We start from the raw sequence: 27,306 nt of genomic DNA, 5'->3' as shown, positions 1-27,306 counted from the left end.
ATATTCAGCTACTGAACCTCACAAAGTTCTCCTGCCTCCAAGACAACTATTAAACACCTCCTTGAGAAGCATCCCAGACATCAGCCCATGTTTCAAAATAGTATGCAAATCATGGAAACCACAAGTAAAATAAAACAGATTATCTAACTGAGGAACAGAGGATATGAAAGCAGGACAAAAGGTGTCACAGGTAATTATAAAGATGCATCTGGTCCCTAGTTACTTTTGACAAAGCCGTTTTTGTGATTTATGGCAGGTGCTTGTTTATAAACCTATTTCAGCACAGGCACACTGAAGCACATTCATCATTCTGCCTGGTCTTCAATATTGGATAAATGTCATTTAAACAGAACCTGAATCCAGACTTCTGCTACCTTGACATAAAAATCACAATCTTCTATTTGCCTACATATATTTATTTATTTCTATTGACCTACGGAACAGAGTTATGCTTGACAGAGGTTCAGCTCTTACCCCACAGTTCATTTAGCAGGGAAAGCAAATGAAAGCGCTACATTCAGGAAAAAGAAGAAAAAGACACTGGTAAGCAGTACCTCCTCTTTAAGACTGATATCTATTTATTTTTCCTACCCTGCTTTTGTGACTTGTGGAAACGAAGGGTAAAAATCTCACCAATTACAACAGCAAGAACTTAGAAAACCCACTGGAATCAGCTACAGAACGTCCTCACCTGGGGGTTGTGACCACTGAATAAAATAACAATCCACATGGCAAACTAATCAAGAGGAAATGAGCTGAACTGATGGTTAAAGACATAATTTTGTATGCTTATGACTCACACATCAAAAGTTTCTGAAAGGAAGCTTCTCTTTCTGTGCATTTTCTGATCTGTGAAGACTGACACAGTCCAAGAGTTCTCTCTTCACATAGCAAAAAAAATCCCTGACCTGCGAAATTGCTCCATTAATATGGCATAAAGTTGTGCAGCAAGTTCATATCATGTCCCTCTTCCACCATTTCACTCGTCTTCATTTTTATCTTCGCTGAGTATTTCTTTGAAACAAACCAACCAACCAAAGCAGCACAGTAGAAAAAAAAAAATGCACACACACGTTTATATATATGTATATTTTATGTACATATATATTGTTTAAATAAATGCCTTAAACTGATTTTGTTAGGCAAGATCAATCGTCATAATGATGCAATGCACTTTTATAATTTGCACTGTCAACAAACAGCTGGACATAGAAGTTTAATGATACAGAAACTGTGCACAAAATGCAGGATAAACTGAGGTTGTATTTCAGTGCATTTAACTCTCAGTGCAAGTAACTGCCCTACTCTTAACCACTGAACTCTTAACTAAAACGTATTACAGTGAACAAGATGCAAAGTAATACTATTAGAAAAGAACAAGCAAAAAATATTTTGAGTGACAATTTAATCTTCAAAAATATTTCATTGTCAAAGCCAGACCATGCCAATAGCCATGATCAAATGGAACATGCTGCAATATTCTTTATATGAGGGTACTAGTTGCTTTAAGTACAACGTTCTCTAACTACAGATATTCTTTACAGAACCAAAGCTTATTCCAGTTACTGTTTATTAAGAGGAAGCATCAAAATCCCATATATGTTAGACAGGGAATTAACCATACTAACTAATGACTAGCTATAGAACTACATGGACTGATGCTAACAGCTTGTTTGTGAGACTACATATCTACAGAAAAAAACAAAGCAAATATAAAAAGGCTATGTGTCACTCACATATCTCCATGTACCAGCCTAATACAGAACACTAGCTAAGAGCATAGAGCTTAATATAAAAACATAATGGCCACAGTTCCTGAAACTAGGCTGCTGAATGCAAACTAAGTGGAATGCTGTTCACTTGTAAATAAAAGGTGGTCGTGTTACAACTTAATGTAGTAGTAACGAAGTAAATTAGAACATATTTTCATCACAAATGCAATCACATTTTTAAACTGTAATCTAATGACAACCTACATGTTTCTTCGTAATTTTCAATGTATTTAAAACTAAATCATCTGCTGGTGATTTATGTATGTTCAGTATCTGAAATTTATACTAAATGAACATACTCCTGGAGAACACAAGGCATATTTTAGCACAGCACCACTAAAAAGAGAAATACAGAAGACACCAAACGGGCCCCTTCCCCATCTCAGCACAAGTTTAACTAGGTCAGTATTACACCACGCAGACATTTGTTCTGTCCATCTGTAAAGACCTCTAGTGTTGGTGTGAAGCGGCCTTGAGCCAAAATTAGAGTGTTCTGGTCAGGCTGCCTTGCCTTCTCAATGAAGCAAACATACATGTGAAAGCTTCCAAATACTGCATCAGGGTTATTTACGTTGTTACAGGTGTTGCCTGCAGTAATTTAATCCTTCAAACAAAGGACCCTTAAAGCAAAAGGCTTGAAACAAATCTCTCAAACACCATCTTTTTTTTTTCAAGGTAGGTACCTCTATAAAGGTTTATTTTTGATCCAACATCCTAGACCCTTCCTGCACTGACAACACCATCTGTCAATAAAAAGAGCACTATACAACTTTAGACTTCCTTCTTTACCCTATTCCTAGGGGCAGGAATCATACATGTTTCTACCCACCCACTCCCCCCAATGACTGCCATCCCACACATGCTCTAAACATCTGAAACACTCAAAGATGAAGTTCACTGTGCTCACCTGACGTAGCAACAGTTAACTATTGTTTTTTTGTTCATTCCCTCACCAAGATTGAGAGGTCCTCTGTTTCCCTCTACCCTGTCTTCTTCTGTTCAGAATACTGTCTAGTAAAGGTTGATAAGAAAAAAAAACCAGTTTCTTAACATCATCTGTGAACAGCTTTCATTCAGAGGAGACTCCACACATTGCAAGTATGAGTTGGCCACTATATACACCGCAAGGGAGAGTTTCCACACTTCACTATACTGCTATACACCCTTGCAAGTGCCAAATACACCAGCCAAGTTTTATCAACTGATTTTACATACTGAGATGCTTTTGCCTTTAATGGAAGTCTAGGAAGAGACTGTCTGATTTCTATGTTACAAACTAAAATGGAACACCCTCTATAACATTTTAAATAAAGAACAGTAGCAGGATGACCCACTTTCCAACATATATGAAATAAGTCACAGAACTATACAGTTAGGAGTCCTACCAGAAAATTCCAGTATGCAAGTAATTCGGTTCTTCGTTAAGAGTTTTAAATCCTGTTATATTTACTATGTTCTCCAGAAATATATATATATAAATGTAGAGAGTTTCTTCATGATTGGAAATAACTCTCTGTTTCCAAACAGAATGCCTCACTACAAAGGCTACATGTAACTACCAAAGTAACTGCCTGTAAATGTCACTTTAATTGTAATTAGTCATTTAAAGGACATTTATTCTGCTTATTTCACTAGATTTTTCCCCCCCCCTTTTCAGGTCTTGCTGTATCAAATAGTTCTTCAGGGATTTCAGTTTCTAGGTTACAGAGCAAGCAATCCTCATTCCTTAAGGTCTCATACATGTTTTTAAACATAACCTCTTTCTAAATAACACATTTTTCACTTGCTGTTGCAGAAAGAACCTTCTTTCTTTCATCTTTTGCAATGAAAACCAATTCAAAAGGAAATTCTCTTATCTGTTAGTCTTATTGGTGGCCAGAATCCAAGGTTAAACAAATCTTTCAGCTTCCATCTCTGAAATTATTTTAGTTGTTTTTCAACAGATATATTTACCCACATCACCTTTCATTTTTATTTTTATTTATTTTTTTAATTAATTTATGGACACATTCACAAGAAAGTAACAGAGAAGGCTTGCCTTCGATAAAGGAATTCATTATAAAACAGTAATACAGTACAAAATATAAATTCTAAGCTCAGCTTCCTACTTTATCTTGTTTAAGATTTGAAATAAGCACAGAGAACTACAGGGTCACCTGACTGATACTTACTTTACTAGATATTCCACCTACGAATATAGCTCTCCACGGGGAAACGAAAAACTGAAGTAGAGTGCAGCACCATAACTTTGATGTTTGCAATATAGTGTGTGCTGTGTGCTATTCAGAATCCTCAGCAACACACAAATATTGTACAACAAGTAAAACCACCCCAGATCTCATTTTAGCCAGAATTCTCTTTGATGTACAAATCAGTTGATAGCAGACTATAAAGGAATTTTAAGAAATTGGTTATTTATTTAATTCATTCAATAAAAAATGTGACCATTCTCACAAAGTTGACAAAAGAACACATTTCTGAGTTACAACTTGCACAGCATTATAACATGAAAATTGAAATAGCCTGGAGCAACAGATAAAAGTAATGTTGCTTACAAAGCAGGGTTTTGTTTCCTGTTAAACTTGGTAAAAACAATATTTATTGCACTTTCTTTTGTCTTTCCCTCCCTTCTCACTTCGTACATGGAAAATATCCTGTATCTTAGAAATAAAGTATATTTAGTATCCTCCATGTAGTCAGAAGGGATGAAGGTAGGAATTTTATCAAATAAAGCAGCACACTTATGCTAAACAAGCCTTCTATTGATTTAAATATCACTGACTTAATGAACAGTGTCTCTTCTTTGTTTCGAGAGTTCTCAGCTGTGTATGCTTCCCATTGATCCCAACCTTGGGCTTTTCAGCTCAGTGGGGAAGACTGTAACCATCACCACAAACAGCAGGTAACTGGCCTCACTGCTACAGTGATGGACACGAAAGGACATGATGTGGATTGCCCTGCTGTTGCTTAATTGAATTCTAACTGATAGGAGGTGCTTTAACACAGATACAGCCTGGATATACCACAGGGAAACAGCCGTGCAAAGATGCATCATTCTGTGAACAGTGTGCTTGTAAGATATTTGCCAATGATCATTTTTCATGTTTTCGACTTTCAGAAGACCAAAGAAGGAACAGGAGAAGCCTTGGGTGAAACAAGAACCATGTTGTAAGGGAACAGATCCAAGGCAATCTGCCCTGGAAGTGTCTGGTCCTTTTTGTTTTTCAACTTAGCACTGCTAAAATCCCAAACAAACGGGCTAGACACAGTACATCTACAAGAGTTGAGGGAAAAAAAATAAATAAAAGAAATATATATATATATATATTCTATATATGTATATATAGAATCAGTCTTAAACATCTCTGGTAAACAGCAAAAACGGAAATGGAAAGCTACCTACTGAAAATCAAGTCTTTCTGAAGTATTACCATTGACTTAAGCAACCAGACTCCAGACAAATGTAAAAATGGGAAACAAAAAGCTTGTAGATCTGACATTTCCCTTCCAGTGCTTGAGTCCATGAGACCAGCATGCTCAGGAACCAAAAATCGGAACCAAAACCTTTCCCCTATTCATGGGACAAACTAACTTACAGAGGAACTCTCACAGATAAAAGGAAACAAATAGTCCAGAACAAAAGCAAATTTGCTGAAAGGAAAGCAGCTTGCTACAACATATGGACAAAAGTTGCTGTCAGAGCAATAATTAATCTCTGTAACAACCTCTCCCTGTGGGAATGGGAGCTCAAAAGCACCTATATGACTCACACCTTTGCTTGTTATGCATTGTAGGTCAACAGCTCAAGTCTCTTCCCCTCTTGCTCTGATTTCTAAATTTATTTTTTTATTTATTTATTTATTTATTTTTTTTACTACTTATGACATCCTACACTGCACTTATTTTGGTTATGAGCCTTAAGCAGTAATGCTATTTCCACTTAAAAAAGCTTAGTACACATTTCAGCTTTTAAAGATGGAGGCTCTGTCTTTTTTTTTTGACACTCTCCACTAGAGATGCAAACTCTCCTGCCTGTTGTATTCCTGATTTAATAGTCTGCTCTCTGACAGTGGTCCAAAAGGACTTCTATTAAGCAAATGGACCAAAGTATCAACAACTTTCTGAACTAATGATTTAGTCATCAAAACAATGGGAATCATAAAAGAAAGTGTTTCCCATCGTATAGTGTCCATAGATCATCAGACACATGAAACAGAAACATAGAAGACAACTGCAGACAACTCCAACTTCAAACATCTACAAGAAATTTGATCATATTTGGAAGGATTAGGAAGAGTTGAGAAAAAACCTTATTTGTTGATATAATGAAAACTGCTAAGGAATAACATGACTCAGAATACTTTTATTAGAGAAGAAAAAGACCAAGTGGTGATGAGGACATTACTATTGAGCATTTGTTTTTCATAGTGAGAAGGACACGAGTTTCTGTTTATGTATCTCAAGACACAGATTGCTCTTAATAAAACTGAAATCCACATGCTGATACTTAGAGAAAGCTTCTTGACTTGTTTCCTTTTGAGATATTTCAAATGTAAACTCAGATTAACCATGAATTTCTTCCATTTCTCTGTGTTAGATGGAAGAAAGATGAAAAAGAATAACTGAACCAGACCAGGCTCAATATTAATCCTTGTAATAAAATTTGTATTTCTGTTCACCTTCGTTACCCATGTTTCCAAGAATTTTACATACGTTGATGATGATGTTAAAGAGGATAATTCTTTTAAACACACACACACACAAAAAAATGGAAAGTGGATGATCAGTATTTAGGAAACAACTCATGGAAGAATGCCTTGACATTGGCTGATAACTTAATTCTAGTGTTTAGCAGATAATCATCAATGAAGCTGTGGAGAATTAGCTTTTTTTTTTTTTTGCAAGAAGGAACTACATGCATGGAATTTTTTTAACTATAATTTAGATATAAAAATAAAACATTAATAGAAAATATAACTATTAGTAAGTCAGCTGCCATGCAAATTATTTTACAGATAAATCACAAACTTTCTAATCCACTGACACAATTTTACCTATGTCTAGTATAGATGTCAGAATAAACAACAGGCATTTATTTTCATTAAACTTGTTTCCCTACAACCTTATATCTGTATGTGTGTATATATATATATATAGAAACAGATCACATGATGCTAAACTGCCAAGGCATGATTGAATAACTATTTGCACAATTTATCTTCTTACAGATGCAAATGAATCTCTTAATATTGCTAAGAACCAGCAAAAAGAGCAACCATGTTTGTGAAGAAGTAAATAATACTGCAAGCTCTAGTATGTAAACCGGAGTAAACCTGTCCAGTATACAGCCTATGAGAAGATACTCCCATGGTTCAACATACACTAGCTTTCACTGAATGTTCAGACACAAATCACTGCATCACATACATGTGTACTGCAGGCAAGGGGGAAAAAAATCCCTCATTGGCAGGATCTCAAGCAGAAGAAATAAGCACCTGAATAAAAGCACAACAATATTACAATCCATTTGAACATCAGGCTGAATTAACTTGTCAAATTTCAGAATAGAGTCTACAACACCAGCTCCTTTTACACCTCAGCTATATTTGCTGCACAATTATCCCTATCGCTCTAACTTTGAATCAATGAGGGCTGTTCCAAAAGTAATGTCTACTATTTTATTCTGTTGGCCCATAGTATGAGAGGCAGATGCAGTGGAATAGCAGAAGTAGAGCCTTCTCACCAGTACTCCATTATGTGACAGATGGCAACAGAGGGGCAGTCTGACACAGTGGCATTAGACATTGAAGTGTAGATGAAGCAAAGGTTGAATTGAGGGTTTTTTTTGTTTGTTTGTTTTGTTTTTTTCCACATGGACACTCATCAATGCTTGCTGAACAAATGACCAAGTGGTGGATGTGATGCATTTCAGCAGTGGCAACAGTGGTTACCTCCACCAGTGCAAATACTTAACTAGCACAGCATACAGGCCCCTGTTCATTGTGGTGAAAATGCAGAGCTAACAGTGAAAATAGTTCAGCTACACTGAAAAACAGTGTTTTGTTGCTAACAATTTGCTCTATCAAACAATGTAATTGAGCTCTTTGTATAAGGTGTATGTTCCATGGAAATAAGAGGCAATTTTAGCGTGATCTACAGAAACGACCGTAGGGGAGACGCAAAAGAGAAAGGAAAAGCTGGCTGACAGATCTAAATGAAAGAACTGTACCTAGACACCTAACAGTACTATAGTGTATGCTTAAACATGCAAGTTAGCGTGGAAAACCGTCTATATTTATAAACCACAGCTTATACACAGGCATATTTAAGCTCAACGCATTAGCAAGATTTCTAGCAAACTTGCATGAAATTAACAGACTGTGAAAACACTGAGCCACATTACCCTGTGTGCTTCCTTAACAATAAGTTGTTTGAAAATACAGCAAGCCTTCTACATGGAAATTTATCCTGAAAAGCTTTAACAAATGTGACTCCATGGCATCTTAAAGAGCCTATTAAGAGGAGAAGTAGATCAGAGAAAGCTTTCGTGCCAAACAGCCTGTGTGACAGGCAACAATCTCACGCACATGTTCTGAATACTCATTTAGCATTATCAACAGCTTCAGAAGGAAAGGCAAGAAAGGCAGCAGGGTGAAATCTACTTTATCCAAGCAGCCCCTTCACCAGAAATGCACAAAAACCTTGCCTCAAGTCAAACCATTGATGGAAAATAATAGCAGCAAGAGAGGTACAGGTTGGGATTTTTAACAAATGCAGTTCACGCGTGTACACATTTCACATGGTACTAATACTCCGTGTAACACAAGAAATAATTTCAAACTAGCTGAATACATCACCACCTCTGAAAGTAATCAAAATTACAGAGAAAGAAAAAAAAAAAAAAAAAAAGAACTATTCTTGGGCTGTTATAAAGCCCTCTAATTGTTACATTTAAATTGCTCGGTTTCATTTACATTGAGGGAATACAATAGAATTAAGGGCTTCACCATTTACTGTACTTGAGTGAATACCATTTATGTAATCAGTGTAGGATTGCCATTAGCAGAGCTTTCAGTAAGAAAACATAGTGATTAAGTCATTAAATTTTGTCTAGGAAGAGTGAATATTCCCATCGATAAAAGGAACCTTGATGAGATTTCAAACAATTACAATCATCAAGTGTTTTTATGAATAAAAAGGATTCCTAAGGCAAAGAACATGCAAAAATAGTTTTTGTAGCTTTTTGTTTGTTTTTAAAGATGACGGAAACTATTTTTAACCTATTGAATTTCACTTCCTCCCTGGTCCATCAACATCAATTGCATCCACTCTGTGTCACCGGATCTCAGCCCAGCCCCCTCAGTATTTCACATTCCGGTTAACAATCTGGACTCACACAGCCTATTTCCTCTTCCACTCTGCATGTTTTCCTCATAAGGATAACCTGTTCCAATAAGTGATTCCCTAATTGCCCTTTGGAAAGTCACTTCTAATTTCCATGGCTACGTTTCCCAGAGCAGCCAATAATAACCAACTTGCATTCTGGATTGGTTTCCTTGTTTATTTCTAAGTTTGGTTGATCAAAACCAAGGCCACTAAATAAATCCATCAAAACGTCAATATCTTCCAAAACATCTTGGACATTTTGGGTTGTTCCTTTTTTTCGGTGGTATTGAAACTGTTATTACATAGAGAAAAACTGCAAGTTGCTCAACAGTATCAACTTGTCCACTGCCTTGCCACTACTAAGGCATCACTTCAAGATAAGGTTGTAATTTCACAGCATGGTCCCAGCTTTAAGATCACCCACGTTCTCCTGACAAGCTATAAAGTAACACAGAGCTGATAATTCCACAGGATCTATTTTATAATGCATTACTGTATAAGACTGGCATTACAGATTTAAATTCAAATTCAACACAGCAACTTTTGTTCAAATCAAGATTAGAAGAAAAGAATCAATCAAACCAAAGGATAAAATAATGATAAGTACAGATTTGGTCTTCATCTTTAATAAATGACAATGACGACATTAACAAACTTATCCTATGAACACCTTCCTAATGTAACAGCCTCATTTGTTGAACCTGAAGCTGCACAGCTGCAGTGGTTGCTGGTCAGTCAGTCCAGATAATAAAACCTTGTTTAAACCACCCCTGAAGAAAACTAAGTTGTTTCCAAGTTTGCCAATGAAAGCACTCAGCTCATAATGATGTACTATATTATAAACTGCTCATTCTCTTCATTTTTTGTTAATGTAACATTATTTATGATACACATATTAACACAAAAGACATAAATTTCCCTTGAGGCACACCTTGGTTTCTTTGCAAAGCCTTCATAATTTCACTGACATGAAACACAGGTTATCAGAGAAATACTGACATAAGCCTTTCACTAGTGGCATAAGAATGCTGCTGTAACTGTCAAAGTGCTCTTTAGTGTTCTTAATAAATTCATAACATGTGCAGTTCAAGACATACATCTTGGAACAGCAGCACTGCCGATTGTTTCACCTCTGAGAGGAATACTATTGGTATTACACGAAATGGAAACCAAACCCATTTTAAAACTAACGCTTAGAAAAATTTTATAGAAAGGAGGTGAAGAAAATATTTAATTGATGACTTAATTTTTCTTTCCAGGAAAGCCAATGAAAACTCACACCTTCTTCATAAGAATGGTTTTCCTATTACTACAAATCAAGTCTGACCAGCTTTCTCTGGCTTATTAGAAATTAACTAAGGAAATTATGAATCTTTGTTTCATGTTTTCATGGTCTTATACAGCATTTTCTTTTTTTAAACAACCAGAAAAGTGCCAATATTTTGTGGTAATAAACTTTCATGATATCCACATGACTTTTTACTATGTTCAAAATACAAGGAGATGATTTCTACATTTCAGCCACATTATAGACTCGCAACACGCAAGGTCTACTTCTACAACATGCTTCCAAAGCTTCTTTTCTTACTACTTTTCTGAGGACACTGACAGCCAATTTAGGCTCTCCACCTACTGAATTAAGAAACATGCTGACAGGCTGGGTGATACCTCTTGGAGCTCATGAATCATTTCCAGCAGGAATTTCTCAGTTAATTCCTTAAGTTCTAAGTTAGTTACCAAACACGGTTTGCTCACATGTTGATTTGTTTAGGGCTAGTTTTTCACCACTGTTGGCTCAGTAGTAGTTTCAACCTGGTGCTTCTACACACTCCTCTAACACACCCCACGTTATATCAGTGCATGCTGACTTCATGACTTCTGAACCCACCCTCATCCAGCTGAAGGACTTGAAGATTTAAATAGAGATAATTCTCATATCCAAGCACTGAGACTTCAACACACATTTTCTGTGCCTACCTGCTTTTGAGAATGACACGGCTGAGTTCACTGAGTGTTGGGGGAAAAAAGAAGCCCTGTCTTGTAACTCTGACCAATGCAGTCAGCTTGAGAGCTGGAAAAGCCCAGACTCTTAGATCAGCCTGAGCAATGAACATTCCTCCTAACAGGATAGTTCTTAGGGAAGAAAAGAAAGAGAAAGAAAAGCTTTGAACTAATCAACTGATTACATAGGGTTTGCAGCACTCATTTAGGCATAGATATACTATTTTTTCCTATCATCTATTTATACATATTATAATAACTAAAAAACATAACACTGCAGTAGCAAAAAAACTGATTCATAACCAACATAAGGAAGAAAACTTCAGACAAAAAATAAGTTGAATTAAATATTTAATTAATTTACCTTAATCTTTCTGATCTACACACTTATGCTGTACAAGACAGATAATCACAGAACCGTAGAGGTTGTTGAGTCCAGCCCCTCTGCCAAAGCAGGTTCCCTACACCAGGTCACACAGGAAGGCATTCAGGCAGGTTAGTAATACTTTAAATATTCTTACTATGACCATAGCAAAAAAAAAAAACCCAAATTGTGACAACTGAAAATAAAGCCTGTATATATAAAAAAAACAAACAAACAAAAAAAAAACAAACAAAAAAAAACCAAGATGGCACTCATAGATCTTCCCTCAAAATATGCCTGTGCATATAAAACACAGCAGTTAATGCTGCTTTATATGATTCCTGAGATACCGCACAGCTATGGAAACAGGGCTTGCAAATGATGCTTTTAGGGCTCAGTAAGCTGGCACAGAACAGCTTCTGGTAGTTTAGAGGACAGTAAGACAAATATTATCATTTTCTACACATTTGTGATAAAGACACCTTGAAAGTTAATCCAAAATAACAAGAGATACCAATTTCAAGTGCATTCATTAAGCGGTATTAAATCTTGATATTGACATTCAAACAATTAGGCATATGGACATGATACTGCAGTTTAGCAAGCTGAGCCATAGTACTGAATTCTCCGTATTCATTGTGCACTAATGTCAGGCTAGATGTACTAACATAAATCTCCTCTGTAAATACACTTAATGACACACTTGCTGTGTAGTAAGAGCATATGCATGAACATACATCTCAGATCAGCACCCACCTAGAAAATAATTAGTAAATGTCTAGTTAAGAATATTGATTATAAATAACAATTATTTAACACCAACTGTTACATTTGACTCTTTGTCTCAAGACCATGCAACCATATTTAGCCTCCAGAAGATACATCATGTTGAAGATTCCAAGGATATAACTTCATATTCCTCATCCTAAAGTTTCATTCCACTATTCCAGCAATAGTCTCTCAAACTTCAGTAAAGGCGTAAAGGCACATAGATGAAAGTGCCAAACCCTCTCACCAACTCCACTTCCCAGCAGCCCTATTTTGATGCTCCTTGGGTCTAGTGGTCTCATAACCAGAGTCTTCGGGCAAATGTGTGGAATTACTTACTGCCCAATTCAGTTTATTTTAGACTAATTTTCAATGGCTTATCATTACATGACACTGCTCCTTACAAAAGAAAGCTACCATGTAACGTGATGGTTGAACATAAGAAAACCAGGGAAATGAATGGGAAACACCAGCAGCATCACAGAATTACTGAAAGGCTTTTTGAACTGCTTTTGTTTGGTCGTCAGTGATTTCCCTTCATACGTAAACGAAGAAGAGCTTCACATACTTTGTAACTTCCACACTTAGGGAAATCTGTTTGTCAGAATCAGTTGTATAAAAAAATAGGTTTAGTTACAGTAGATTCAAATGAAGCTTAAAAACAGCCAGTGATTTGCTTGTCTGAACATTGAGATCATTTCTCCATAAGGCTAAAATTAAAACTGCAGGAAGTCAGAGCAAAAAGTGAACATCAAAACGCAAGTACCTTTGCAAAAAGCACAGAGATGAAATACATAGTTAGAATAGAGCTTGGTCTGTTGCAGATAAGAAACCTGAAATCCACTGGAAATAAGCAGTAGAGTACATACAGACACAAAAGAAATTAAAATGAAATATCACAAGAGGAAAAAGAAGGGAGCCCACAAGGATAGACAATACAGTACAGAAGAAAGGTCACAGCATACTACAAAAGCAAAGGTGCAAGATCAAGTGTTAAAAACAACACAGACAGCAAAAACACGCGCTGTTCCCTTCTACAGAGCAGGCCCCTGCTCTTAAGTGCTATTTGGAGAAATATCAGCTATAGCAGCTTTAACCTCTGAAGACACACAATAACAAAGAAGGCAAACACTTGGGCATGAAAACCTTGTCTAACAATGACTTAAAACTGGGAAGGGTAGGTCACTGCAAATTTTGACAACACTGAACACCAAAACAGACTGCTTTGTTCAGTCGCATTTGTCAATATTTGCAAGTATGTAGATCAGTGCTAATATAGATTTACTGGTAAAAAGTCAAACCTCCAATAATAACAACAGAAACAGCAGTTCTGGTATAAAATAAATGGAAAAGCGAGCTCACGTCTGCTTCTGCCTGCCATCAGAGTGACCAGTTTAAACTTTGCTTTTTATTGCTCGTCTCTACTGCCGCCACTTCCTTGTGTACAAAGCAAATGCCTGGCCCTGAACCTGGGAGTATCCATCACCTCTCAATAAGCTGAACCAACATCACTCCACTTGTCAGCCCACACCAGGTCAAAACCTAGGCAAACTGTAACCCTGAACAAACAGCAGTTTCTCTGTAGTCACAAAGCAACCTCAGGATGAATAACCCTCTGAGTATGAATGCCTAAGAATTATGAATTAAGAACCAGTCCAATAAATATTTTCAAGGTACTCAGGAAAAAATAACCTTATTGTTATACCAAATATATATATAAACACCATATATATACAATATATATCCTAATAATATAGCCCAAAGTATCTTCACAACTGGTATCAATCTTTAAGTCTCCATTAAAATTACTGAAGAAACTATGGCTTCTATTACTGGAATCAGATACAGTTAACATACTTGTCACATACTATATCCTCCTACGTACCATTCCAGCAAAAATATTCAGCTCAGATTTTACATATAAACATTAAAATACCCTATCTGCAATTATAAAAACAGAAAGTAACAGTGTAAATTAAACAAAATAGAATATGAATAGCTTCAAAAGAGCAAAACTCTTTTAACAAAACATGTGATTAATATATGTCACATTTACAAATATAATAAGCAGAAAATGCAGAGAAAACATATGGCAGTCTCTCCTTTGATAGATGAGAACAAAGAAAAGAGTTAAGCCTAAGCCTCTTTTTCTCCTACTCTTATCTTTTCTCATCCAAGGTAAGACATGACTTGTTTGCCTTTAATTAACACAACACCCAATGAAAAATCTTCTGGACAAGAAGAGAGCAAAAGGCAAAGACAGCAAAACTGTCAAAGCAGTAAGAAAGCCATGCAAAGGCTGCAGGAGCCATGACTCACCCTGAGGAGATGGCCACCATCTCAGGTGCTCCAAGCAAGAACACGACACTGCTTGTGGCAGGAAATGACCTGAAGCAACATAAATAGCAACAAGCAAACAAATTAATGAGAGCAGAGATAAGACAAACTTTGTTCTAATTCTTCTCATGCTATAGGTAAACTTAAGTATTTTGTTAAAACAAACCGATGCTATAAACACCTTTGCTATTACCAGGTAGGGCAATGTACAGGCTTTCCTCATGCAAAGGGGACAACACTCTTTCTTCCCAGTTCCTTTTCAGCAGTTTCTAACCTTCAAAAGACCTTAAGGTAGAATTTTAAGGCAGAGGAGAAAAGTCCTGTCAGAACTCAGCACTGACCTGCCGCTCCCTCACAGAGGGTGCCTCAAGAAGTCAGACTGCAGCTACCCCGCACCACCTCAGCAGGGCCAAAAGAAAATGGCGGCCAGGCCCAGTCAACAGGCATCTCCACATGGACAGGCCAAGGCTAGGCTGGGACTGATACCTGAAGATAAGGCCCTGAGACTGGGGGAGATCAGGGACACACAATAACCTCTCACAGCCCTGAGGCATGTTCTGTTTAGCTGCAGGTCACCCACTTGGGTGCATGCCAAACAGAAAAAAAACAGAAATGTAAATAAAGGTCTTGATATCATAACAGCATCAAGAACAGCACATATGGTGGCAGACCTACCTGCAAGGCCGGGGCAGAGCTTGCTCTTCTAGATGCTGTTTTAGAAGCATTGCATTTGTTTACATCATGGACAGGGGAAAATGAAGAATGCTCTTGTTGGAGAGGTTAGAATTCAATGAGCAATAAAGGAGGTTGCAGCTGAGGGCAATTTTTGGCAACACAAATACAATGCAAATAGCCTCTAAAGTTACAACGTTTCAACTGAACGTGTGCCATCCAATGGCAGAAGTGGAAGGCAAGGATTTATCTGGCCCAAGAAACTGAGGAGATAAATAATTGTTCAGTCACCCCAGGACTACTGCAGAAATAAAGTGGGTGTTCCCGGTTCCTCTGCCACCCTGGTGAGGTCTAATGCCCACCCAGCCCTTTGCCAATCCAAAGGAGAAACTTCCAGAACCTTATTTATTTTTTTTCCCTGAAAACACTTAATTGTAAAACCATAAGCGTTCCATTCTCTTGATAGAGAAAAGCATGATTTGTTAGAAGCTGCCTTCCATTTCATAAGAGGAACAGATGTTTTATTTTAATTAAAGCTCATCTTTTTGTACAAGGTGACTCCTAGAACACACATATACTCCAAATAAACAAGTCTACTGTACTGCTTTCATATGAATATCGATGATCCAGAGTTTTCATGTAAATCTAGCTTATACTCAAAGAATGAGTTTAAAAACAAACATAAAATCTACATTTCAGCTCATGTGGCTTTTCATTCTGTTGCTTACTCTCCCAGCTAAGCCCTAAATAATTACTTTTACTTAGTACATCTTGAATATTTATTGAAACTTCCTTCCTATAATACAAAAAATAAAGCACAGACATCTGAGATTAGTAACCAAACGAGCCCAATGTCAAGTTGATTAAAACCTGCTTAGCAGCAGTGTACTGCATTGTCACATTCATATAAGCAATTTTGCAGAGTTAGAACTATCCAATTACTTTTCAAAATATATTAGTGAAGCACTGTAAACAGTTCAATGTGCATTTAAACAACACACAGTAAAATCTGCGTACAGTTAAGTAAATCCCCAAGTTGAGCTCTGATTCTCTCCTAGCAATAGTAATGCCAAAGTCAGCTTGAGGTCAAGTCCAAGCAGGGACAGTGGGACATTTGCAAATGGAAACCCCGTGGGTCACATTAATGAAAAGACTTGGGAAGCTGCAGTGCAAGACAGAAACAGCAAAGGTCACCTTGCAGGAAAACCCTTCTCTTTTGCTACACAGGAGAATCTAGCAACTAAAACAAGGTGCACATTCTAAAGAATGTAATTCCTTGGGGCTCTTGGGATGAATGTGATTCAATGGGAATATCTGCTCTAACAAAACCAAAATTAAAATGACCCTTAAGTTTCATGTATTAGTGGCAAACTAGAAAGACTAGTTAGGCAAGTAATAATTGTAACACCAGATTAAGTTGAACAATCTCACTGATGACAAAACAGTAACAAAGATAACACTAATAAGAGATCTACTAGGAAAAGGTGTCTGATGGGTTTACCAGAACTGCCAGTAGCATTCTACAAACCTACACATTTCCAGAGATGTGGCATGCTGAGGTACCTTCCCCCAGCTCTGGACAGGACTGATTATGGGAAATTTGCTACAGCCAGCGTTAGTCTGTTCATTATGAACTACATATCAGAAAAAGCACGAGCTTGACTGTGAATGTGTGAATAAGTCATTATCTAGATCAAAAGAGAGCTGTGCTTGACTACTTACAAACATCATTAACTTGTTTTCTTCTAGATTTATTATGATCTGCCACTTCATTTTAGCAAGGAATAGCATAACAAAAAGTAGTGGCTAGCTCGCTTTTTTCCTCCTTCCATTTTCAGCTTGAAGCTGCCACACATGGCTGACAGTTTTCAAATGAAGTACCTATCATGTTTAAGTCAGAGTAACAACCAAATCAGAAACAAACTTGCTTTCGTGATAACCAGAATAAGGAAGCTACCAATTTTTAACAAGAGGCTTTATCTGAAAGAAATAACACACAGGTCTTTTCAAAAGTATGCTCTTTTAAACCTTCTTTCCCCTTGAAGATTGCTGTAAACCTGAATTTTATCCATCTGAAACCACCTATATTCTAAGAGACAATAAACACAAGTTAAACCATATATATTCAGGTAATCCTTTTTTATATGCCTGAACACATTGATATAAACATCAAGACAACAAGAATTTATGATTTTGCTCAGAAAAAAAAAATAAATATGCAACTGAATTAAATTGAAGATGATATAGTAATGAACCTTAACAAAGCATGGTGAAAACAAACAAGCAAAACCAAAAACCTCCGTTCTGAAATGAACACATATGAATTAAATACATGAAACATGTGAGTCCAGAGCAGAGCAACAAAACTGACCAGCATTTCTACTTTGGAGATTACTAGTGAATGTATAAAGCTGTTATTGAGTGGTAATTTAAGAGTTATGAAGGTGTGTAACTTAAATAAAGTCCTTGTAGTGCATAAGAAGTCAAAGAAGTACTTAAAGTAGCTGAAAATAATCATAATAGGAAAGAAATTTAATAAAAAATGGTAGAGATGCCATCAAAATACACCAGAGAATGGTCTCATCTGTGCAACATTCTTCTAGTCAAAGGAAGGAGAGCAAAAAGAAAGCACCACAGCAATGAAGTTTATCAGAGTGGGCATGAAATTAAAGTATAATGAAAAATTCCCTGTGAAGTATAATTATCAAGCACACCCATACATAAATTATATTGCTGAATACTTAGCTGTGTTGTTACTTGAGTACTGTTAGCAACGGGTATGTAATAATGCCTGTTGTTGCAGCGCCGTTTCTGAAATCATTTTCACGAGTTTTTCTGTGAATAATAACAATAAATGTTTGCATTTTGCAATCTAACTTAAAAACAATTAAAAAAATCCTTTATTCAGAGGCACAGTATCTCTTCTGGAAAGGATATGCTCTGATTTATAGTCTAGAACATCTTACTCTCTCAAAAATGTTTAATTCCTCAACTGCAAAGTAAAGGAAGAAAGGCTAAGTAAAAGAGACAGAGATCCGCCATATCTTTTAGTGAAACAGAAATTATAATCACTTCCACACTGGCATTCTGTTACCAGCAATTGTTTAAGTACAACTTATTTATGGTGATTCAGATCAACAGAGTTTCGGATAATTGGTTTTAGCTTACTGATCTGCACTACAGAATTACCTCCTAAAATCTTTGGCTTTCTATTTCTGCATTGATAGATGTAGTATTATGCACTCTGTAACCTAACATGTAAGAAAAAAAAAAATACCACCAAGATGCACTATACAGAAAAGTAGTTCAGATGGAATTATTTTACAGGTAACTGCTTATTACGTGTCCTCATTAACACTAAACCTTAATAGAATATTTATGGAACCATGTAATAAAAAATAAAATAATTGAATTTGAAGTTATGGGGCACTTAGAGTGTTCTCAAGTAAACAAGAATACAGGCAATGATAAAGATTAAATGAGTTGCTTTTTGCTACATTAAGAAGTAATCACCTCTGAACTGGCTACATCCACTTAAGAACGCTTTTATCTTGATAACTGTAAATTGCCAATAATTGCACTAATATCACCATTTACTGCCAAGAATTCAGTGGCAAATGGCTTATTCAGAGCCTCACACACTGCACCCTTCAAACTTCCTTCAGTTTGTACTAGAATTGAGAAGTTTGTACTAGAATGAAAGGGGGGAAATACTTATAACAGTAATAATAAAATGTAAGCTGTGGTGGACAGACACACCGAGATTGTTCTAGAAACGATGACATGAGATAAGAAAGATGAAATCCAAAGAAAGTGAGCTATCATTTAGAATTTAAATTAAAACTTAACCCACATTATGATTACTTTTTCTTAATTACAGATAAAATGGAGATTACATGTTAATGACTCATCATTATAGCATAAGGTTTTAAATAGGTCTCAAACATCAAGAAACAAGAACTCCAATACAGTTCTTCTCTCTACAAGAAAAGGGATTGATCACATTTTCAATTGGGTGAGATAACAATGGCATAAATACATAAAAGGCATCTCTCCCCTATAGAAAAAAAGACAGACTGTTCAAAACCAAAGTTTGATGTCTTCCCAAGAATATCTTCACAAGTCACTTCTGTTAGGAAGTAGAGATGCTGAGTATTAATGTTTCTACGTGATAAGTTCAGTTTTCTGTGCAATTAGATATGAACACATTATCAAGAGCACATCCTGAAGAGGCATACTTGCCAATGTACAGCGCATTAGGATTAAGGATAAGAATGTTCAAAACACCAGTTTGTTTTGAAACGAACAATGAAAATAAATCTTCCTTTTTATTGTTATTTTAGCATGTGAAGTGAGTGACAGAGCATGTGCTTTGCAGTTCAGTGTTCACCTGCAGAATAACGACCTCTGTTATCATCAGCTGCATCACTGGATCATAATAACTGATGATGTCTAACACCCATTTCTTACCCACTACCAAAATAGCAATTGCAGCCATTTCCTCACTGGAAACAGTGATCTCTCTTTTATTTAGCATTAGAATTATTAGCTCTTCTAAAGAATTTTAACATGGATTTATCAATACAAATGCTGTTTATATAGTACTGTTAATGATCCATTTTTTCTTAATCTGATTCTAGAGCTTCCTCAGGGTACGAAGGTTTTTCTACCTTTTTAAATGAATATCATATCTTTAGTAACGGACACATAGAAAACTTAAGCAGGCTCTCTCCCGAAGCAATATTACTCAATTCATTTTGTCTTTCAAGACAAGATTCATTTATAGAAAATAATTATGCTCAGGAAAGGGAAGTAATAATGCAATAATGTACCTATATAATACAAACAAATTTAAAGTGAAGCCTGATTTAAGCGTTTGCTGAAATGCTGAGATAAAAGAAAAATGATACGTGAACATGTTAAATCATATCATTTACTAATTTGCTAAAAATAACCTGGGGAGCGTTTGAAGATATTTCTTGACATAGCTGTTGCGTATAGATACAATTGGTATTATGCATGTAACCCTGTGTTAACTTGAAAATGATGAACTGATATTCCAAGTGTGAAAATCCAGCTCCTGGTCAAAAAACACAAACCAACCCGAAAAAACTAACAAAAAAACCCCAAAACAACAACAAAAATAAAACAAAAAACCAGCATCAACATGAAAGGAAGAACACTACTGTAAAACAGAGAAGCATGTGAGAAAAGTTACACAGCAGTGACATGGATTTCACTGAAGGTCTACAGCTTGAATATCTGCATGCAGGTGAGAAAAGTGAAGCAGGAAGATGTTGCTTGAACTTCCATAATTTGAGATCCTCCTGATGCAAATTTGATTTCACTAATTGAAATAACCATTGAAAGCATGAAAGGTCTGCTATTGAGTAGAGACTAAGAGGACTTATGTGAGAAGACTCAATACATATCTTCGGTGATGTGTTTAATTATTTTTAGATATAATCATAAGCCATAACTATTGATCAAGTCTAACTATGACTGTGCCAGTAATAAACGTAACTAAATTAAAATCAAAACAATCTACTTTATAGCATGGAGGTTAATAACAACTGAGTTAGTATCTCTAATCAATTGCTACTAATAGCCACTTAAAAAGAACAATCAGAATAGCTCTGTTCATACTTGGGACTCCTTTCTACTAATTTATTATAGATGCTATTATTTAACGTATAATGCTTAATATTGCCCTCAAAGGAATGAGCCAATGTCCATAACATTTCATAAAGAAACAACACACGTTAAATAAAAAACACTCACCAATGTTGAAGATTAGCACTAAAATCCACAAAACAGCCACCTCCAGAAAAAAAGATCCTGCCTCACTGGTAGTTCTGAGTTCTGGAAGAGGTGGAACCAAGCACCACTTGTATTACTTTCACCTGTGCTCCCACAGCTGACTCATTGCTTGCCACAGGTGGTTAATCAGAGGTTCAGGCTGTGATCAACAGTTTCCCATACAGTCACAAGTTACCTAGAAGGACAACCTACTTGAGTAAGTTTTTTTGTAAGTAAAGGAGAAAAGCAACTGAAGTTAAGGAATTAGGTCTTTCAATTTTATTGTTGGTCAGGGAGAAAAATACCTGACACTTCCAAGAACATTCCCAGTGGATTCAATTCCCATGCATTACACTCTTATGTCTCTAGCTGTCTTTTTAACAGAAAAGAGAAATATTCTGGTGACATAAACATGTTTATTTGACAGCAAGTGAAACAGTCCCATGGCTCTTTGAATAATGATCTCCTCATGCATATACTCTAAATATGCAGAAGTACAACTGAGATCCAAGTCTTTTCTCTTACTTTACATTTCGCCATTTGGGATGTTCTCACTCACAACAGAAATACCCCTTTGCTGCTCTGATTCTCAACATTTTTTCTTCCAAATAAGAATATGCACGGCAATAGATGGAAAGATTGTCCATTACTCCTAACATCAGAAGTACGGTGCTTTTTTACAGCATCCGGGGCTCTGATGTGAAGGCCCCTTGCTGATTTGCCATGGCAGCACAGACTAGAAACACAAACTGAATGCACTGTCGCTGCATGGGGAGGGATGTGTAGAGAGTGAAGGAAGCAAGTGGAAAGCAGCATCTGGCTTCAGCCTGATGGTCACTTTCATGAAAGCCACACAGTGGAAATAAACAGGAGTTATTTTGTGTATAGCAAACTCATCCATCCAGTCCTAAGAGAAGAACAATCATTTACAGCTGTGTCTGCTTTTTAAACATTAATGAATTGTTATTTCTGGACCCCCCTGATCTTTCAGTGATTAAAGAGCTGATCCTGCTGCTCAGTTGATCCTAAGACAGCTACTAAGCTCCTACTTTGAAAGACTAAGTCGACATTGCTTAGTAGGATTGCCAAACAAGCAATGTTTGTCAAATAGCCATGATATGAATGCAGTGTAGGAAGCACTAATTACAATAACTCTAAGCTGACAATTACACAGTTAAGATCATTTCAGGATCTCTTCTCTATGTAAATAGAGAGCATTTCACTCTCATTTCTACAAAACTTCATTATTTGGAAAGAAAGAACATATTCCTGAAGTATCTTCCCCATTGCCATGAAGATTATTGCTTTTCAGAAGAAGAAAATCTGTTATTTTATCTGTATTTGTAAGGGAAACTGTGGATCGCAGCCCAAACCTCTGATTAACCATCTGAAGCAAACGATGAATCAGCTGCAGGAGCACAGATGAAGTAATTCAGCTGTGCTCCCTGATGGGGTGGAGCTTGCCTCCACCTCTCCTAGATCCCATGTAAGGGCTGACCACCACCAAACTAGCATCTATTTCTGCAGTTCGCTCCTTTGTGTTGGTTTTTTTGATGAGCCTCAACATTGGTAAGTATCCATCTCACCTGAAAGCCTCAACGTTGGTGAGTCTTTCCTTAGATATTTTCTGACTATTTACTCTGTAATTATATCTATACACTTGTATTATTCCAACTATATTATATCTAATAACAATAAGGGAAAATGCTTTTTTTCCTCAAATAGACAAATGAGCATGTTCTATGCTGAAGTTCTTAACTTATAAGTTAGTTGATGAATGAGGAAGCTAAAACTAAACAGAAGCAAATATACATTTTATGTTTCAGGTCAAGCACTTCAGTACTGGAAAGGAAACAACCCAATGCTCCAAACTGAGTATGTATGTATAATCCTAAGGCACTTTATCATCTAGCAGATATTGCAGTTTGGGTGAGGTCTGTAATTAATGAACCAAACACTTACAGTCTACCAGAGTATTTTATTAGGAAACAAACAGCTAGAACTTTGCAATGAACAAACTTGAAGTAGAAGAGAGAGAAGGAAGACAGGTTAAAAGAATAACCTTATTAATAATGTTTTGGAAAAAATAGCCATAGGAGAAATGAAGGCACTGAATGATAGCAGAGTTCGTTAGTACTTTCTGCATAGTGTATGTGATAGGACAAAACATACACATAGGAAATGAACCCTGTAGTGAAACAAACTTCAGGGAGAGGAGGCATCTCACTGGATACTACAGCTCAACTGTGGAAGGCAGAGCTTTCCCTCTCCAGTGATCTCTGTCTGCCTTGACAGCAGGATGCATGTTGGAGGAAACTGTTGCAAACACTGAATGAAACAGTGATAAAATCAGAATATTAACTATCGGCAGCTATCATCTTCATTTGAATAAAGGAATTTAAACAAAATTATCAGGGTTTTTTAAATTCTCCCGAAGAGTATTTGTGTGTTTGTACGTTAATGGTGTTGCATTTAATGCAGCCTAGCCTTCCCTTCCTTGCTGCTATCATTTTAATTCTTTCTTTTTTTTCCTCCTGCAGAGATGTTTCTGGCAGAAGTATCCATACTATTTCCTGGTGTTGAGTGTCTATAGTTATGAGTACTGTATGCAAGAATAATTTAAAAAAGAATAATAATAATAATAAAAAAAAAAACAGTAAAAAAAAACTTGGAGTTTATTTATCCTTCAGTGCATGTAAGAGGGATTGACATTTTACCCTAAGACTGTGACATATGCAGCAGAGAGCACGGGTCTCCAGGTTTGAAAGACTGCTGGTGCAGTTGGCTTTATGCTGTGAGCAATGGGTTTATCCTGATAGTGAGGCGACTTGCTGCCCTACCATTGGCACTTCATTAGAAGTTTGAACTTCCATTTGTTTAGTTTATTGGCCACTTCCCTCTGTGGGATGTCCTCAAGTTCTTTTCAAGTCACAGGCTCAGGTCTGTTCAAGTAATTAGAGCTCACAGAATTAAGGCTTGAGTTAAACCAGAGCACCTTAATGTAACTTGGATTTAGAGTCACATTTCATTTGGTAAACTATTCTTTAAAAATCTTGTCAAATGATTATAGCTGCATTTAAGCCACAAGTTACTGGATTAGAGCTTTCTCTCAAAAACAGTGTAAGAAAATAACCTTCAATATGTGGGAATCAAATGTTGTTTCTGCATTTAGAACAAGATAAGAATATTTTAATTCAAGATCTCATTCTATAAGTGAAGCAATCTCTAGTTATTAGGTAGAAGTCATAAGTACAAAGTCTGCAGCTCTTGTCTGTCCAGCTGTCTGAGACAGAACTACTGACTTTTGGTACTGGACAAATAAGACCTGAGTAATAAAGGATCCAAAGAGGAGAAGTTAAAAAAAACTAACAATATACCTGTATAAACTAGCAACAATGTATGTTCAACTGTTTTGTTGTACACATTGTAAAAATATACAAGTTGTGACATACCTAAGAATGTGCCTAAAGAGATACCTGGAAGGACTGAAATCACTTCTTTGTTTAGCAAAGGCCTCTGGGACAGAATGGAAGAAGCTTTGAAAGGAACCAACTTATCAATATGATAAGAGCACCAAGACATCTTGGAAACAAAAACAGCAGGATGGCGACTGACAGGCACAAGACAGCACGTGAAATAACAAATTTCAGAATGTAATTAACAAACGCAAACCTTGGGTAAAATTGTAAACAGCAATACCCAACCAAAGGGGGAAAGGGAGGGGAAAACATAGGGGAGACAAGGTATCAAAACTGTAACATCATGTCCTTAGGTGTTCTGCTATGAGGACACCAGCCATTGCAATCGCGAATAAAACTGCTTTTATCAGAGATACCATCCTAACCAAAAATTGAGGATATTTCCAACAAATATTGATACCATGGCATATTACTGTGTGTATTACATACATTTGTTTACTTACTGTCTAGGATATTCTGGGTATTGTTAAGATGTGTTGCAAATGCTACCTCTAATTTGAAAGCACCTCAGCCTAATGTGAATAAAGAGGGAGATATTTGTTCCTTGAGAGTCCTTTAGTAGCTCTTCCTGTTCAGCAAGTTGTTCTCTAACTATATTCTTTGTTTTAAATGGAGTAAAACAAAAACCCCACTGTTGGGAGAAGACAGCAAGTACTAGTCTAATGCACTTGCAGATCCTCATTATTTCCAAGTTGAAGCCACAATAATATTTAGTTGCTACTGACAACTTAGGGAAAAACTTGCAAAGATGAGCTTTGTACTTTGGGCTCTCAATCTGTTAACAATATTCTTAGAGGAAAATCTGCCAATCAGAGAAAAGGCTAAAAGAAATCTTAATTTTGTGGGGAGGATTTTTTTCAGTTACATCAGACAACAATGAAGTTTTTCATTCATATGTCACTAGAAAGCATTTAATTTCAGGAGCATTAAGTAACATTCTGTGTGTTATGCCTTAGGTGTGAGGAAGACAATGAAATGATGCTGCAGTTTATGATGTGGAGGTCAAAAGATCTGGACTAATGACATTTTGTAACTACCTGTGCAGCTCAGCATAATTATTGTTTTTAATGTCTTTTGGAAACCTACACTTTAATTTTAGATTTTGCAGCGGTTTTACTGATAAAATTCCAACTGAGTTAACACTGGAATTGTATCATCAGGATCTTCATTATAGAGATGTTGTAATTATAGCTTCATCTATTATTGTTGTTCACAGCATTGAAAAACCTGTCCCTCTAACATCTGATACACGTTAGTAATTATATATTTTCTTCTATTCATAATTTCAGAAATAAAAATATGATACACACTGAAAAAGAATGGAGACTCTGAGGAACAGTTGCAGACTTACTGCTCTTTTGTCATCAGCTTCTTTCTCTGTTACTGTAGCTAAGCCCACGGATGCATCACAGAGGTACCCCAAGCACCACACCAAGTAAAACTAAACTGAATTGAATCTATCAGCTTCCTGCTAAACTTTCAGAATCAAATATGATCCCACAAATCTGAGGCAGCTTTCTATACTTTCAGAAATACTTTTGTGCTATTCCAAATGTTATAGTTTCTCACAAATATATTACTTTAATTACTAAAAATGTAGCCCGATTTAATACATCGTCATGTATCAAAAGGGAGGCTCGCTTTCAAGCACTCACTGGATTATATTGTATTTTAGTTTTATCCATATCTAAATGAATATTTCTGTATAAACAGTAAGAATAACAGATCTAATGCTTATTCCTTAAGTTCTGCTTACAGAGAAAAATACCAAACCGCTCCTTAATGATAAGTCTTGTATTTAATATTGTTCATAAAAACATACAGCTACACCCACAGGTCTTCCTACTCATGGGATAACTTCCAATGTTGTTACGCACTTTCATGAAAGACTATATAAAAAATATGAGTCATTTCCTTTGTTTTTTCATGGATGTTGGCGATAGGACTTTGCACAGTTTATCCATTAAAGCGAGCTTGAAGATATTCTGGATTTTTCTGCTGTTAGATTTTAGGGCATTTTTTCAGGCACAAAACATGCCTGAAATTAGACTTCTTCAGTTTAACTGCCCCATAGAAGAAAGCAAAGTAGAAACAGTAGTTCAATTCTGGACTTTTCCTAATAATAGGAATGATGTACAGCAATCACAGAGGAATTCCAAATCAGAAGTTCCGTCCTATATTAATAACTTCGAAAGTTAAATCCTAATGCAAGTCTGGTTAGATTCAAAGCAAAATGATAATAAAAAAACATAAATATACTGAGTTCCTCTACTGATGAACTTCCTTCTCAATTCAGACATGCTACTTCTGAGTGCAAATGATGAGGTCCCTAAACAGGTCACTGACTCTCAGCTGACCAAATCCTTTCTTCATGATTTACCTGGGGGTTGGCTGGATCTTTAAAAACTTTGTGTGAGACAGCTGACTCGTGTAAGCACAGCATCTTGCTCTGAGAACTGGAGTGGAGGTGTCACAGCAGTTGCTGCTGCCTATGGAAAGAGCTCATGCCAGACAAGGCAGGAGTGTGAACAGTGCTTCGTGTGTAGGTTTTCACATGGGTCTAAATACTGCAGTATACAGCTCAATATAAACAGCATAAGAACAGGTAAAAGCCTTCTGCATCAGTCTTCCACAAAGTGGCAGGCTGGCACGCAGCTCAGATCCCAAACTAGGCAGCTGTTTGGGGCAGATTAAGACACAGCGTTTGATTAGATGGTAAAACAGGACT

The 27,306-nt window shown here is 36.5% G+C and overlaps 2 long non-coding RNA genes across 2 annotated transcripts in view; one reads left to right on the top strand and one right to left on the bottom strand.

The window, feature by feature from the left end:
- LOC146760145 (uncharacterized) overlaps positions 1–14,681 on the bottom strand; it is a 114,896-nt gene extending 100,215 nt beyond the window's left edge. Inside the window, exon 1 of the long non-coding RNA XR_014948148.1 lies at positions 14,611–14,681. This is a non-coding gene — a long non-coding RNA (uncharacterized LOC146760145). The remainder of the gene's footprint in view (positions 1–14,610) is intronic.
- A 7,838-nt stretch (positions 14,682–22,519) lies between these two features.
- LOC107316320 (uncharacterized) lies at positions 22,520–23,766 on the top strand. Its single transcript, XR_001556288.3, has 3 exons — positions 22,520–22,668; positions 22,926–22,974; positions 23,640–23,766. It is a non-coding gene; the product is annotated as an uncharacterized LOC107316320 (long non-coding RNA).
- The last annotated feature ends 3,540 nt before the right edge of the window (positions 23,767–27,306 follow it).

The sequence above is a fragment of the Coturnix japonica genome, chromosome 7 (genome assembly GCF_054131305.1).
Source record: "Coturnix japonica strain WE chromosome 7, WE-NBRP24, whole genome shotgun sequence".
NCBI classification, from domain to species: domain Eukaryota; kingdom Metazoa; phylum Chordata; class Aves; order Galliformes; family Phasianidae; genus Coturnix; species Coturnix japonica.
Note: the sequence above shows the minus strand (reverse complement) of the source record. Positions and strands in the feature narration are given on the sequence as shown.